Source organism: Neofelis nebulosa, chromosome 1 (assembly GCF_028018385.1).
Source record: "Neofelis nebulosa isolate mNeoNeb1 chromosome 1, mNeoNeb1.pri, whole genome shotgun sequence".
NCBI classification, from domain to species: domain Eukaryota; kingdom Metazoa; phylum Chordata; class Mammalia; order Carnivora; family Felidae; genus Neofelis; species Neofelis nebulosa.
In genome coordinates, this window is record NC_080782.1 from 219187813 (window position 1) to 219200475 (window position 12663).

General features: G+C 42.0%; 1 protein-coding gene across 1 annotated transcript in view; it reads right to left on the minus strand.

Moving 5' to 3' along the window:
• Positions 1–11384, minus strand: part of LCP1 (lymphocyte cytosolic protein 1) — a 53283-nt gene extending 41899 nt beyond the window's left edge. The window contains exon 1 of the mRNA XM_058685196.1: positions 11257–11384. The gene's annotated coding sequence lies outside the window, so the exon portion shown is untranslated. The remainder of the gene's footprint in view (positions 1–11256) is intronic.
• Positions 11385–12663: the final 1279 nt, after the last annotated feature.

Sequence of the window (12663 nt, forward strand, 5' to 3'; positions counted from 1 at the left end):
GTTCACCCGGATGTAATCTGCATATCACCATCTGGACTATGAAAACGCTCTGGGAATTCTAAATATCTGCTACTAAACAAATGTATACATCTGTGCATGTCTTGATTTCCTTATTTTGAGAGAGTCAGAGACGGCGTGAGCGGGGCAGGGGCAGAGACAGAGGAAAAGAGAGGGAAAATCCCAAGCAGGCTCCATGCTGCCAGTGCACAGTCTGACGGGCGGCTCGATCCCACGAACCGGAAGATTGTGACCTGAGCCGAAACCAAGAGTCGAACGCTTAACTGACTGAGCCACCCGGGTGCCCCCACATTTCCTCTTTCGGTAAATATCTGCCAAATACCTACTATATGCCAGGTCCTGGGCCAGATGCTGGCAACACAAAGGTAAGATGTGGCCGTGGCCTGGTTCGTAGGGAAGAGAGACACCAGTCACTAGAATACAGGGGGCAATTTAGAGCCATAGGAAGCGGGGAAATGGCTCTCTCCCGGAGAGCCAGGCACGGTTCCCACAGGAAGTGACAGGTGACCTGGAATTCCACAGATGAGAAAATGCTTAGAGTTCAGTCAGTCTTTTTTCTTATTCATGCCGGATGATTATGGATTAATCTCCACTTTTGTTGGAGTCCAAGAAAACAATGGCTAAAAGACAAATGAGAAGGCCAGGTAATGTTTACTGAGTGCTTCTTCAACGCTAAGTGTTTTATATGCATTTACCTCGAGCCACAGTCCTAGGGAACACTGTTATGATTTGCTCTTCAGAGACGAGGGAACTGAGATTATAATAACTGGCCCAGGGTTACCTTGCTGTGAACTAGGGAAGCCTCAGGCTGGCACAGAGCCTGGGGGTCGGTTGAGGCACCCTACACCCCACTACAGGCCAACACGATGTAGGTCTTCCTGGAGGCAGCTTTCCTCGTATCTGGGGTCACTGGATTTCTGTACCTTAAGGTTCTCTGCTCTCCTTCGGGGTTACTCAGCTCTGACCTCGAGTTCACTGGGGATACACACGCTTGGCAAGGTTTTACCTATGGCTAAAACCTTCCTGGGCTCTTTGGAGAAGTTCCCTTCAGTTCCTCAACATCTTCAGGGGAGAGTTAGGAGCAAGAACACCGCCAGGGCGACCATGCCCATTCCTGCCTGTGCCTCCTGTCTCTGGGGGACAAGGGGTGCTCTTCCTTAGCAGCCCCACACCTGTCATCCCATCACATTGAATAAAGCCCTGGCCTTCTTCTAGGGCTGGAGATGCAACGATGAATAGCAAAGAATCCTTGCTCTTGAAGGACACACAATCCTGTGAAGGAAAGTGCCGACTGCCACTTAGAGGCCACGCTGACCTTCATGTTCTAACTGTGTTATTATCACGGCGCTGTGGGAGCAGAGAGGGAGAAGCACTTAACTCTGCCCCAGAGGAGAAGGGAGACGTCTCCAAAGAAGGCAATATTAACTTTCCTTGAGCTACATCTCAAAGAACCAGTTGGAATTTTCCAAAAAGACAAAATGGAGAGTGGCACTCCATTTCTCCACACCATGGTCCCCATTATCCACAGGGGCTATGTTCCAAGACCCCCAGCAGATGCCTGCGACCATGGGTAGTACCAAATCTAATAAATACTATGTTTTCCCTTATACATACACAACTATGACAAAGTACAATTTATAAATTAGGCAGTAAGAAACTAACGATAATTAATAAAACAGAACAATTCTCACAATATTCTGCAATAAAAGTTATGTGAATGTGGTCTCACTCTCAAAATATTTTTTTGTACTGTACTCACCCTTCTTGTGATGATGTGAGATGATAAAATGCCTACGTGGTGACATGAGGTGAGGTGAATGATGTAGGTGGTGGGACGTAGCATTGGGCTACTGTTGACCTTTTACCTTCTGATAAAATGTCAGAAGGAGGATATTTTGCTTCTGGAACGCGGTTGACCGCGGGTAACTGAAACCGTGGAAAGCGAAGCCGTGGATATGGGGGCGGGGGGGACTACTGTATAGGAGAAAATAGCCCTGCAAAGGGAGGAGTCAAGCAAGAGAAGGTCACCAAGGAAGCCGTTGGGGGTTTAGTATGACTGGCCCAGGAGGCAGCCCCTAGAAGAGTTTGGGGAAGTGCCAATGTGGTTGCCTTCCTCACCAGCTCTTGTTTCCAGAAGAAAAAGCTTGGTGATCTAGGCTCTCCCTGCTATCTTCAGCCACAATGCTGACGGCATCCCCTTTAGGTCATACAAATACTCCGCAGCTTCCTAATGCAACAAAACCACTGTGTCTAGAGGCCATTTTGGGTTTGTTTATATGGACAGAGATTCCTCCTTCTATCGCCATCTCCCATGTAGAAAATACAGCCCTACAAAGTGAGGAAGGAACTGGATATGTTAGAAAATGGGAAATGGGGCCCTGAAAAGTGAAGTTACTCCCCAAAGTCTCAAAGTGAGTCAGTGATTGGTCTGAAAAGCGAAGGAGAGCCTTGAGAATTGTCGTTTGGTTTAGCCAAGGTATGGGAAAAACAGAAGTCAACTAAACACTTAAACAATGTAACAGATTAAAAAAAAAAACAAACCTAGGGATGCAAAATCCATGAAACGTACTTTATACCTCGGAGATGTCGATGGAGAGGAAAACAAGGGGAGAAGTTTCTTCAACCACGTCTTTCAGGAATGGCCTAGGCTCCACAGTTTACAGCCTCACCTATTGCAACAACACAAGCTGCCTTTCTCCTAGTCCAAGCCAGCAAAAATCCATTTCAGGCATCCAAAATCCTCATCCAAATGCTAATGGTCCTGTCTTCCTTTGTGAAATTACATATACAATTGTATATCGATAATAAAGTAGGAAGCAGCGTGGTATGGTGAAAAGATGATGAGTTTTCTATGCAACTGCTTCTTGCTATGTGTTTTTGTACACATTCCTTAAACTAAAAAAAAAAAAAAATTTTTTTTTAACATTTCTTTCTTTCTGAGAGACAGAGCACGAGCAGGGCAGGGGCAGAGAGAGACACACACACACAGAATCCGAAGCAGGCTCCAGGCTCTGCGCCGACAGGCTGACAGATGCAAGCCTGACACGGGGCTTGAACCCATGGACCACAAGATCATGACCTGAGCTGAAGTCGGACGCTTAACCGACGGAGCCACCCAGGTGGCCCTCCTTAAATTTTTTTTTAAGTTTATTTATTTTGAGAGAGAGAGAGAGAGAGGGAGATTGAGCACATGCGTGTGAGTCAGGGAGGGGCACAGAGTGAAGGAGAGAGAATTCCAAGCAGGCTCCAAACCCAGCACGAGCCTGGCATGAGGCTGGAACTCATGAACTTTGAGATCATGACCTGAGCTGAAATCAAGAGTCGGACGCCTAACTGACTAAGCCAACTAGGTGCCCCTTAAATTTTCTGAGCCTCAGTTTCTTCATATGTAAGAAAGCGATATTAGTAATGCAATTTACAGTGCTCACTCCATAGGGTTGTATTAGAATTAAATGAGACAGAGGATTTAAATTGTACACAACAGTGCTTAATGAAGGAAGGAAAGAAGAAAGCAAGGAAGAAATGAGTGGGGAAATAAAAAAAAAAAAGTTTCACAAAATCATCTTGGGGAATAAACGCAATTTCCACCATAAATCGTATCAAGTATTATGTAGAGTCACCACCTGCAATCCACACTTAATTGTATGTATGTTATATGTAGGTCTGTGTGTATGTAAATCTATATTTCACATCTGTTTTCCACCTTCAAGTGGTCTTAGTGTGGCTCGTTTTGGTTCTTTTAGCGCATTTCTCATACAGAGTTCTTGAAGTCAGTTGCAAAAGGTATTGCAGAAGTGCTACCTGACATAACCAGAAGGTCAACAGCATTGGTACCGGCTGATCTGAGGTTGAGTGGTCAAGGGGCTTAGTCTTGCCTGAAATACTGGTGGTGGAAAGTACCTTCTAACAGTTGAGGAAGTGTGGCCAGAGTGGGCAAATGCACAGCAATCTTAAGAAAAGCCTGACCACATCTCCATGAGTCACCAAAAGAAATGAGATCTATGAGTATCTGTGATGGGGACCATCGGGCAATGTCTCCTTAATCGCAGGTGTCCAGGGGACGGATTCTGTGAGCTTGTGCCCTACTTCTTTTTTTTTTTTAAACTTTTTTTTTTTTTTTTTTAATTTTTTTTTTTTACGTTTTTAATTTATTTTTGGGACAGAGAGAGACTGAGCATGAACGGGGGAGGGGCAGAGAGAGAGGGAGACACAGAATCGGAAACAGGCTCCAGGCTCTGAGCCATCAGCCCAGAGCCTGACGCGGGGCTCGAACTCACGGACTGCGAGATCGTGACCTGGCTGAAGTCGGACGCTTAACCGACTGCGCCACCCAGGCGCCCCTACTTGTGCCCTACTTCTGTCTGCTCTCCACTCCCTCATTGTCTAGGCATTTTCTCTATGATTGTTGGAGCTGGAAAAACACCGAGACGACACGCAGCACACATTTGTATGTTCGCAATGACAACAGAAGCTTCTATTTATTCTTAACCATGGGACCTCATTTTCTATAGGCTCATTGGGGTCGTTGTTCTAGAATCTCTAATGACAAACTCATTCTCAGAAAAAAAAAAAAAAATGAGGACCAACAGATACATGGAGGCAGGAAGCTTGTATTAATTTGACGGGCTATACGTACCTTCAGTCTGTTGGAAGCCACAGTTTGGTTGGCAAATATTTACCGATCCCAATTTATACTGGGATATGTGATACATATCATTTCTTGTGTCAAAATTTTAAATCACCTTTAAGAAACTGTGACTATAAAATGGGAAAGAGGCAGGGTGTAAATCTTGGTTCTGGCCCTTAACTGGCTCTGGGACCTTGGACTTAATCCTCCACGAACCTCAGTTTGGTCATCTGTTAGAAGAATATGACGATATCAACCTTATGCATCTTTTGTGTTGAAATGTAAGAGTAAACATATGTCAAGTGTTCAGCACAACGCCCAGCAAATGGCGAGGGCTCGGTCAGTCCATAGTGATGATGAGTGTCGTGGAGTGACTGTGCAGACAGACTGATGGCATGGGGAAATGGGAAAGGAAAATGACCCCAAGAACAGTTCTGGGAAACAGACAGTGCTTTCTCTTATTTTATAGATGAGGAAACTGAGACTTGCTCAGGCTCCACACTTAGTAAAAGACCAAAATACGAATCCGAACTTGCCTCCAAATTTGCTCTGTCTTCTGAATATCATACCTGTTTGTTTCATGCACAGAAATTACAGATAGTCAGACTCACAAACTTTAAAAAACTAAGATGATATACAATATTAAATACATTCCATATTGTATACTTTATATATGATCGGACAGATTAAGTATCCCAATTGCCTTTACTCTGTGGTCATAGGAAAGAAACAAAGGATCAAGGATATATTGATGAAAAGGCTTCATCTGAAAGACAACAAGGGAAGGGAAAAACCTGAAAAATTTCTCAAAGGTGACCATAATATTCTATCTTTCCAAAGGGATTTTTTTTTTTAATGTTTACAAAGCATTGGAAATGACAGGGCAAGTTCATTTCACATTGACCAGATGAAGAAGGGGGGGCGTAACAGCATAGGCGTTGCTCATTTTTTCTTACTTTCACTTTGCATGTATCGCCCAGATTTCTCCCCTAAGGACCCCCCACCCCCACCCAGTGAAAATAATGTGGGCTGATGATGTCAAGGAGGTGTAGAGGACCCACATTTTAAAATGTTACACCAGAGATGAACAAAGATGCAATTCTAATTCTAAATTTTGTGGGAGAAAAGGAAGAAGATGCAAATTTTATACACATACATTTGTGCACCTCTTTACTTCATATATTTGGGTACACAGCTTAGATAAATTTCGGTACTGACTACCCGACTGAGGGATCAACATGCAGGGTGTTGTTTAAATGCAAAGTAATTATTCCATTAATTCATTTCCCCCCTGAAAGTACAACCAGAGAAAAAAGGAAAACAAATTATCCGGAGATTGCAATTCACATGCATAATTAATTCGCCTGCAGAATTCAGTGTCTTGGCTTTTCTGCCTGTGGAGAACATAATCTCTTTTCCATTTTAGTTCAGCCACTCAGAAAGATGTGCGTGTGTGTGTGTGTGTGTGTGTGAGAGAGACAGAGACAGAGACAGAGACAGATGAGACAGATAAGGCAGAGAGCATCCACTGGCTATGTAACTGCTGCTGGACTAAAACACGAATCAATGCTGCAACCACAGGACTGTGGCTGTGCGAGTTCCTCAATTTAACATTGCAGCTTTTCCTTCTACCAGAAAAAACCCAATGACCATATTTGAGAAACAAGCCTCCTTATAACTTATAAATGGGGCTGACACACAGGCGTGGCTCTGAAGTCGAGCAAAACTCATTTTAAGCCCCTAAGTGGGTCACTTTTTACGTCTATTTTTCAACTCACAATTAAAACAATCTTGCATTCTTTCACAGTTTTAGGACACCTATGTTTGGCCACGACTGTACAATTAGAGATATGGGTGTTCCAGTGTAAATACTAAATTGTCTAATTTATTTGTGTCTATCAGTCACAACAGTCAAAAATGTGAATAAAACTTGACTGAAAGTATTCTAACCTTTTAAGACTGAAAACTTTTCAAAGCTTTTGAGGATAGAAATCATATTTTGTGACCCATGCAGAGATCGATAAATGGGTAAAAACTAAATAGTCAAGTGCAGAGAGGTGCTGGGTAGATACTGATGGTGATGGTGATGAAGGAGAAGGAGAAGGAAAAGAAGAAGAAAAGGAAGAGGAGGAATCTGTTTGATAAAAGCAATTGGAATACAGATCCTTTTATTTGGGATAAATTATCATTATTTGAGCTCAACTCCAGAGCTTAGGTACAAATAAGCCCATGGTCTGCTGCGTGTTTATTCCAGGAGAATATTATTTCTCCTGGAATTCAGCAGTTATGTAAAAAACTGATTCAAATGTAGAAAATTAAAGTAATAAACCATCTGAATGGATTGGCTTTCTTCACATATGAAGATAACACCAGTAACTACCTCACAGGATCGTAGGGATGACTAAATATATCAGTATTGGCCAAAACACAAAAAAATACTCAGTCCCGAGTGAGTAGTACTCGAGTGTTAGCTATCATTATTAGGGTGGTAAATTGAAATTCTTTCTTCCCCGCTCTGCTGCTTGCTGTAGGTTACAAGATGAAGCGATGATGAAATTACTGGGAAGACTGATGTAATCACTGAAACTTGGCAAACCCAAAACAATGGGGACAGTCAATAGTTTAAGGAAATGGACTCAGAAGGGAACTGAGGAAAGCCATGGGAGATGCCATCTGGGAGCAGCTGTAGGGAGATGCCCCTAAAAATGTGAACGTCTGATCTGGTGGCAACTTCTCGGAACTTCCAGATGAAAACAGCGTGAAACATGGACGCGTTTGATGTAAGTGCCTTGCCATCTGGCAAAACAGGGAAACTTACAACTTGGAATCTGTTGACACTGGTTAGTTTGACATTTCGGTGGAGCTCTAATGCTAATGTTTATTATGCCCACAGGGCTCAATATGTAGATGGCATAGCATCATTTTGGTTGGTGGTTTCTGTGAGTTGGGAAACTAGCTGACAAAAAGCCCTAAAGAAACAATTAGACTACTATAAATAATGTTACTCTGCCACAAAATCTATTCATCATAAAGTCTGGTGCCTTTACAATCTTGCTTTATAAAGTCTGACTCTTCGTTAATGGAATCTTATGAGCAAGTTTGTTAATTTTATTTCACCTAGACTGATATCAAAATGTGTTTGCCCTCTCTCCTCTATCTATGGAGGGTCTTTATTCTACAAGTAATGAGAAGTTGACTTGAGAACTTTCTAGAATAATCCAAAGTAACTAAGCAAAAGTTACTAATATGTGTTCTTAGGTTCTCTGTCATCAAAGAAGCCCATTATCAACTACAATAGTTTCAGTAAGTGTAGCTAAGTTTGAGGTCATTGACTGTGTTTAGGCCAAAATAATAAGATTGCAATTTTGTCTGTTTGTGATGGTCATTGGGAAATTTCCTAAATACCTTGAACTCAATGTCCATTCAGTGCTTTGAGGCTAAAATGAAGAATAGTGCTTTGGCAAAGAGGAAGCACGGTAGAATGCAAAATACCGTATGATTGCTATATCTTCTTTCACAGCCATCACTGTGAGGAACTCAGTAAATAATAAGTTCATAAGTGAAATCAAAGAAAAGACCTCCATGCATCTCTAAGTAGCTGAGAGAAAATACGTGTGACAAATTTCCAATTCAATAAATATCATTAGTGCTGACCACGTGCTCGGAGAGCTAAGAAGGAGCTCAGGCTGTCAAACAAGGAATTGAAACTTAAGCAGTTATGGTTACTGCTATACTTACTCTAAGATCAAAACGTTAAACAGACACACACACAGAAGAAACTGTTCGTGGGGCAAGGAAGATGGCCGAAGGGTTCCATAGGGAAGACTTCCAAAAGGACTCGTTTCTTGAAGTGAGTCTTGAAAACTGACTGTAAGTTTTATAAATAAGAAAGCAATCAGAGCAACAGTTGGAGCAAAAAGAAGTGAAAGCATGGAACTTTCTGGCGGCTTGTGGTCTTGTGCACCCAGAACATGGGCAAATGAGGGGGGCTGAGAGGATGGAGGGCAGCCAGAGCAGAAGGAAGTGACAAGAAATAAGGTTGGGGAAGTGGTTGAGGCAAGTTTGTGAAGGCGTACAATTCTTTGGTAAAATTATACATTAATTAAAAGAGGATACTTCTTCATTCTCTAAAAGAGGATTCTGCACTCATTACATGAAACCCACAACGGTATCTCTTACTTATAAAGACAAAAAAAGCTTCTGGGTTTATTGCAAATTTTTTTCTTCTCTCTTTCTCCCCCTCTTTCCTTTAAAATTATGAGCACCAAGGTCTCCTCAGTCAGCTTCAGAAATAAAAGCTTCTAATGATCTACATCTGGGAAAAAAATATGCTCGTGTGGAAGAAGGGATCTAGAAGAGACAGATGCTTATAGAGAAGCAATATGGATCTGGAAATCATGACTATCTAACATCCCTCGACCCCTCCAATAACCCAGTGACAGTGGGCCAGTTGCTTCCACGGTGAGCCCCCCCCCCCCCGCCTCATGTCTAAAGGCATTATGTGAGATAATGCATAAGGAGTGGCTACATGTTGTAAGTAGGTATAAATATTATAATATAATAATATTGTTATTACTTGTCCTCTCTAAGTAGGTCGTATTTGAATGGGACTTTACTTGTTGGCCTCCCTTCCTCACAGGGACCAGAAGAAGGTTTATAAATGGTATTAAAATACTGAAATTGTTTCCCAAATTACTGATTGTTTCAAGGCATACTTTGTAAGTTAAAGGAAATAAAATTTTAAATGTGACCAAGAAAAGCATCCTTCAGAAAGCTAATGAAATGTCCCACCATAACAGTGCTTGATCAATGGGTAAGACCCAGAAGATTCTTCCCTGATGCTACTGGGGGTGAGCTAGACAGAAGAGAAATGGATATTTTATAGCGTATCAGGTTGACACTTTAACAGTCTAAACTTGATTTAAATCAAGAGACTTTTTTCTCTACTTTGAATTAACTTTTTCATATTCCATTTTATTTCCTTCCAAAGTAAGGAAAAGACTGACATACCTTCACACTCTAATTTATTTCGTTCTCATTAATATCTTTACTGGAAAGAAGATAGAGCATTTTTTTAATTTGTTCTTTTCTGGGGCTCAGGTCCTCCTCCCCCAATTCCACATTTTTGCTAGTTTAAAACCACTCACGAGAGATGTGTAAATATCGATGCCCACATTTTGCAACTTTCAGAAATTCACATTTATAGGTAAATGGCTAATTCCATTCAAATTTGCCTGTGCAGATGGTTCTTTGAAATGTTTTATTTAATAGAAACCAATTATGATAAATTTATGTAAATTCAAAACTAAGACACGGCGAATAAACCAGCGTTGTTGACTGATAGGGTTTTTTTTGTTTGTTTTTTTTAAGTTGCCCTGGGGAACTAACTTGAAAAAATGAGTTGCTATCCTTGAATAAGAAAAATAGGGTTTTGATAAGTACCCTGATAAATTAAGCCATTTCCAGTCTGAATGGCTTTTATGTTTATCATCTGTCAATGGTTGTTAACACTGTTGGATAATGATAATTAAATGAATGCCAACGCTACAACATTTAAAGTCTATGTTTCAACAGAGCTTCTGGAGTAAATATTCCATGTCGACTTTATCAGAATTTCTGATGTAGACAGAAGCCTTTCATCCAGAATTTAACGGCCATTTGTTTGGTCATCAGCCTAAGCAACAGTTCAAACAATTCTGCAAAAACAGTACAATTAAGCCACGCAAATTGCTTTTATTTTTAGAGAGTAAATGAAGAAAAGGCGCCTCCGATTCCTTGTGGTTATTAGACATACCCATTAAAACCACTGGCACCAAAATCACTCAAATAACCAGTAACACACTCAGCAACATATGACTCAAGATGTTAATACATCCACTCAAATGCTGTAAAGAAACTTTTTAGAAAAACAGAACCACGGGAGCTAAAATTAAACTACTCCCACCAGGCCAATGAGCAGCACAATCTAAATGATCAATACCCACTTTCCTGAAAACATTTTAAAGTAGATCAAATCACAGTAAATAGCGTCCCCGAGATAAAGCAAGAGAAATAAATCAAAACATGGTTTGGTTTGAAAGGGGGAAAAAAAGGGGGGGGGGCACCTGGGTGGCTCATTTCGTTGGGCGTCCAAATTCGGCTCAGGTCAAGGTCTCACTGCTCTTGAGTTCGAGTCCTGCGTTGGGCTCTGTGCTGACAGCTCAGAGCCTGGAGCCTGCTTCAGATTCTGTCTCCCTCTCTCTCTGCACCCACCCCCACTCATGCTCTGTCTCTGTCTCTGTCTCTCTCTCTCAAAAATGAATAAACATAAAAAAATAAAAATAAAGTAAAAGGGAAAAAAAGAATCCTGGTTTTGGGGGTGCTAACTGTGGATAACTAGAGAAGAAGCCACCCCACAGAACTGAGGGGTCCGACTCTGGACAGCCACATGGGGTGGCTACAGCTTGGCTGGGCAGTTAAACGGTGACATGGTTCACAGAGGGCTCGGGTGACAGGTGCTCAGATCTCAGTCCCCTGAAGGCAAAACCCACAACCCACAGAAACAGAGCCGCCCAACCAGGAAAAACATCATGAGCACTTAGAAATGACAAAAAGACATTAAGAAATTTTACCTTGTTGAAAAACTGTCCTCAGTGGTACTGGCGTGTGACCAGAAACCCCCTCCTTTCTGATCTGCAGAACAACTTTGTCAAACCCGGGTACGCGGTCACAAGGCAGGAAGTGACTAGAGTGACAAATCATCAGGCAGGAAAGAAATAGATTTTGTCTTTATAAGGACATTTTACCTAACTTTTTTTTTTTTCTCATGTCTCCTCCCCCACAAGAAATCACCTGACAGAACAGGTCACACTGAAATTCAGAAACGTCTTACCACTTCCTTTTTATAAGCATTTTTCTCTTCCCTTCCCTTTCTTTCTTCTCTGTCTCCTAAGCTCTGGGCTACTTAAACCTGTCTGATTTCAGATAACAAGGCAAGGTCAGCCTGCTACCTTTACTACTTGCTCTGACCCCACTTGCAAATGCAAAGCCCAGGTGCCTGGCTACTTAGAGCAAAGACAAACAAATGATTCGTTTTGAGTGAAGTAGCCAAGGGAGAAGGTGGAAATCCACCTGAAACAAACTAAAAGGGATTTCTTTGGGAAAGCTCCGCCCCGGCCGAAACCTAACCTCTCTCAAGTGTCCCTGAACACCGATCTTATTGGAGCAAACAAAACAAAATGGTCTCTTTAAGGGGAAGGGCCTAAAAAGAATGGCCACTATATTATTTACTCACTTTTATTTATAGAACATCTATGTGCTAGGGATCTCTTTAACCCAATTAAAGATTTCAATTATTTAGACGTTTCCTATAAAGAGCACCAGTGGATGACACAGGCAGCTGCTGTAAATAGGTAGCTGAATTCCTTCTTACTGACCAGATTTATTTTTTGAATGCACGGTTTGTAATGTTAGCAAGTAATTAAAAAAAAAAAAAAGGCTCTATTCTATGTGCAAACCCTGGATGCTTGTCTTGAGGGCAAATTCCCATTGTACAAAGTAAGTGCTCGAGTGCTCATGGCCTCACAGAGGCTGTGAAGGTTGTGTAGTGCCCTGAGTAATGTTAACTAAGTATAATCTCCACATTTGCCCCAAACTGTGTATGGCTCCAGCGGTCAGCTACTGAGGAATGAAGATATACGGCGGTGCTTTAGTCTGACAGTGAGTTGACCATGCTTGATCATTCTACATGCTTCCGTAGTTGCTAGGAGCCTGGAATCCCCCCAGTGGGCACTCCGGTCGGGGAGCTGCTCTTATGCACCTTTTGCTTCTTTGAGGTCTCCTCTAGAAAGTTCCTGCTTCCAACCTCAAATGTTAAACCAAGCTGTTTCTAGTTTATCTACTTCATTGGCCAGTGATGGGGCAACTTCTTGGTCAGAACCACACAGAGGCCATCTTGAAGAAGAGCATGGGCAGAGTAATGGGAAGAGATGGTGGAGATTCGGTCCATTTGAGAAGTGGTTAACCTCCAGAGAACTACC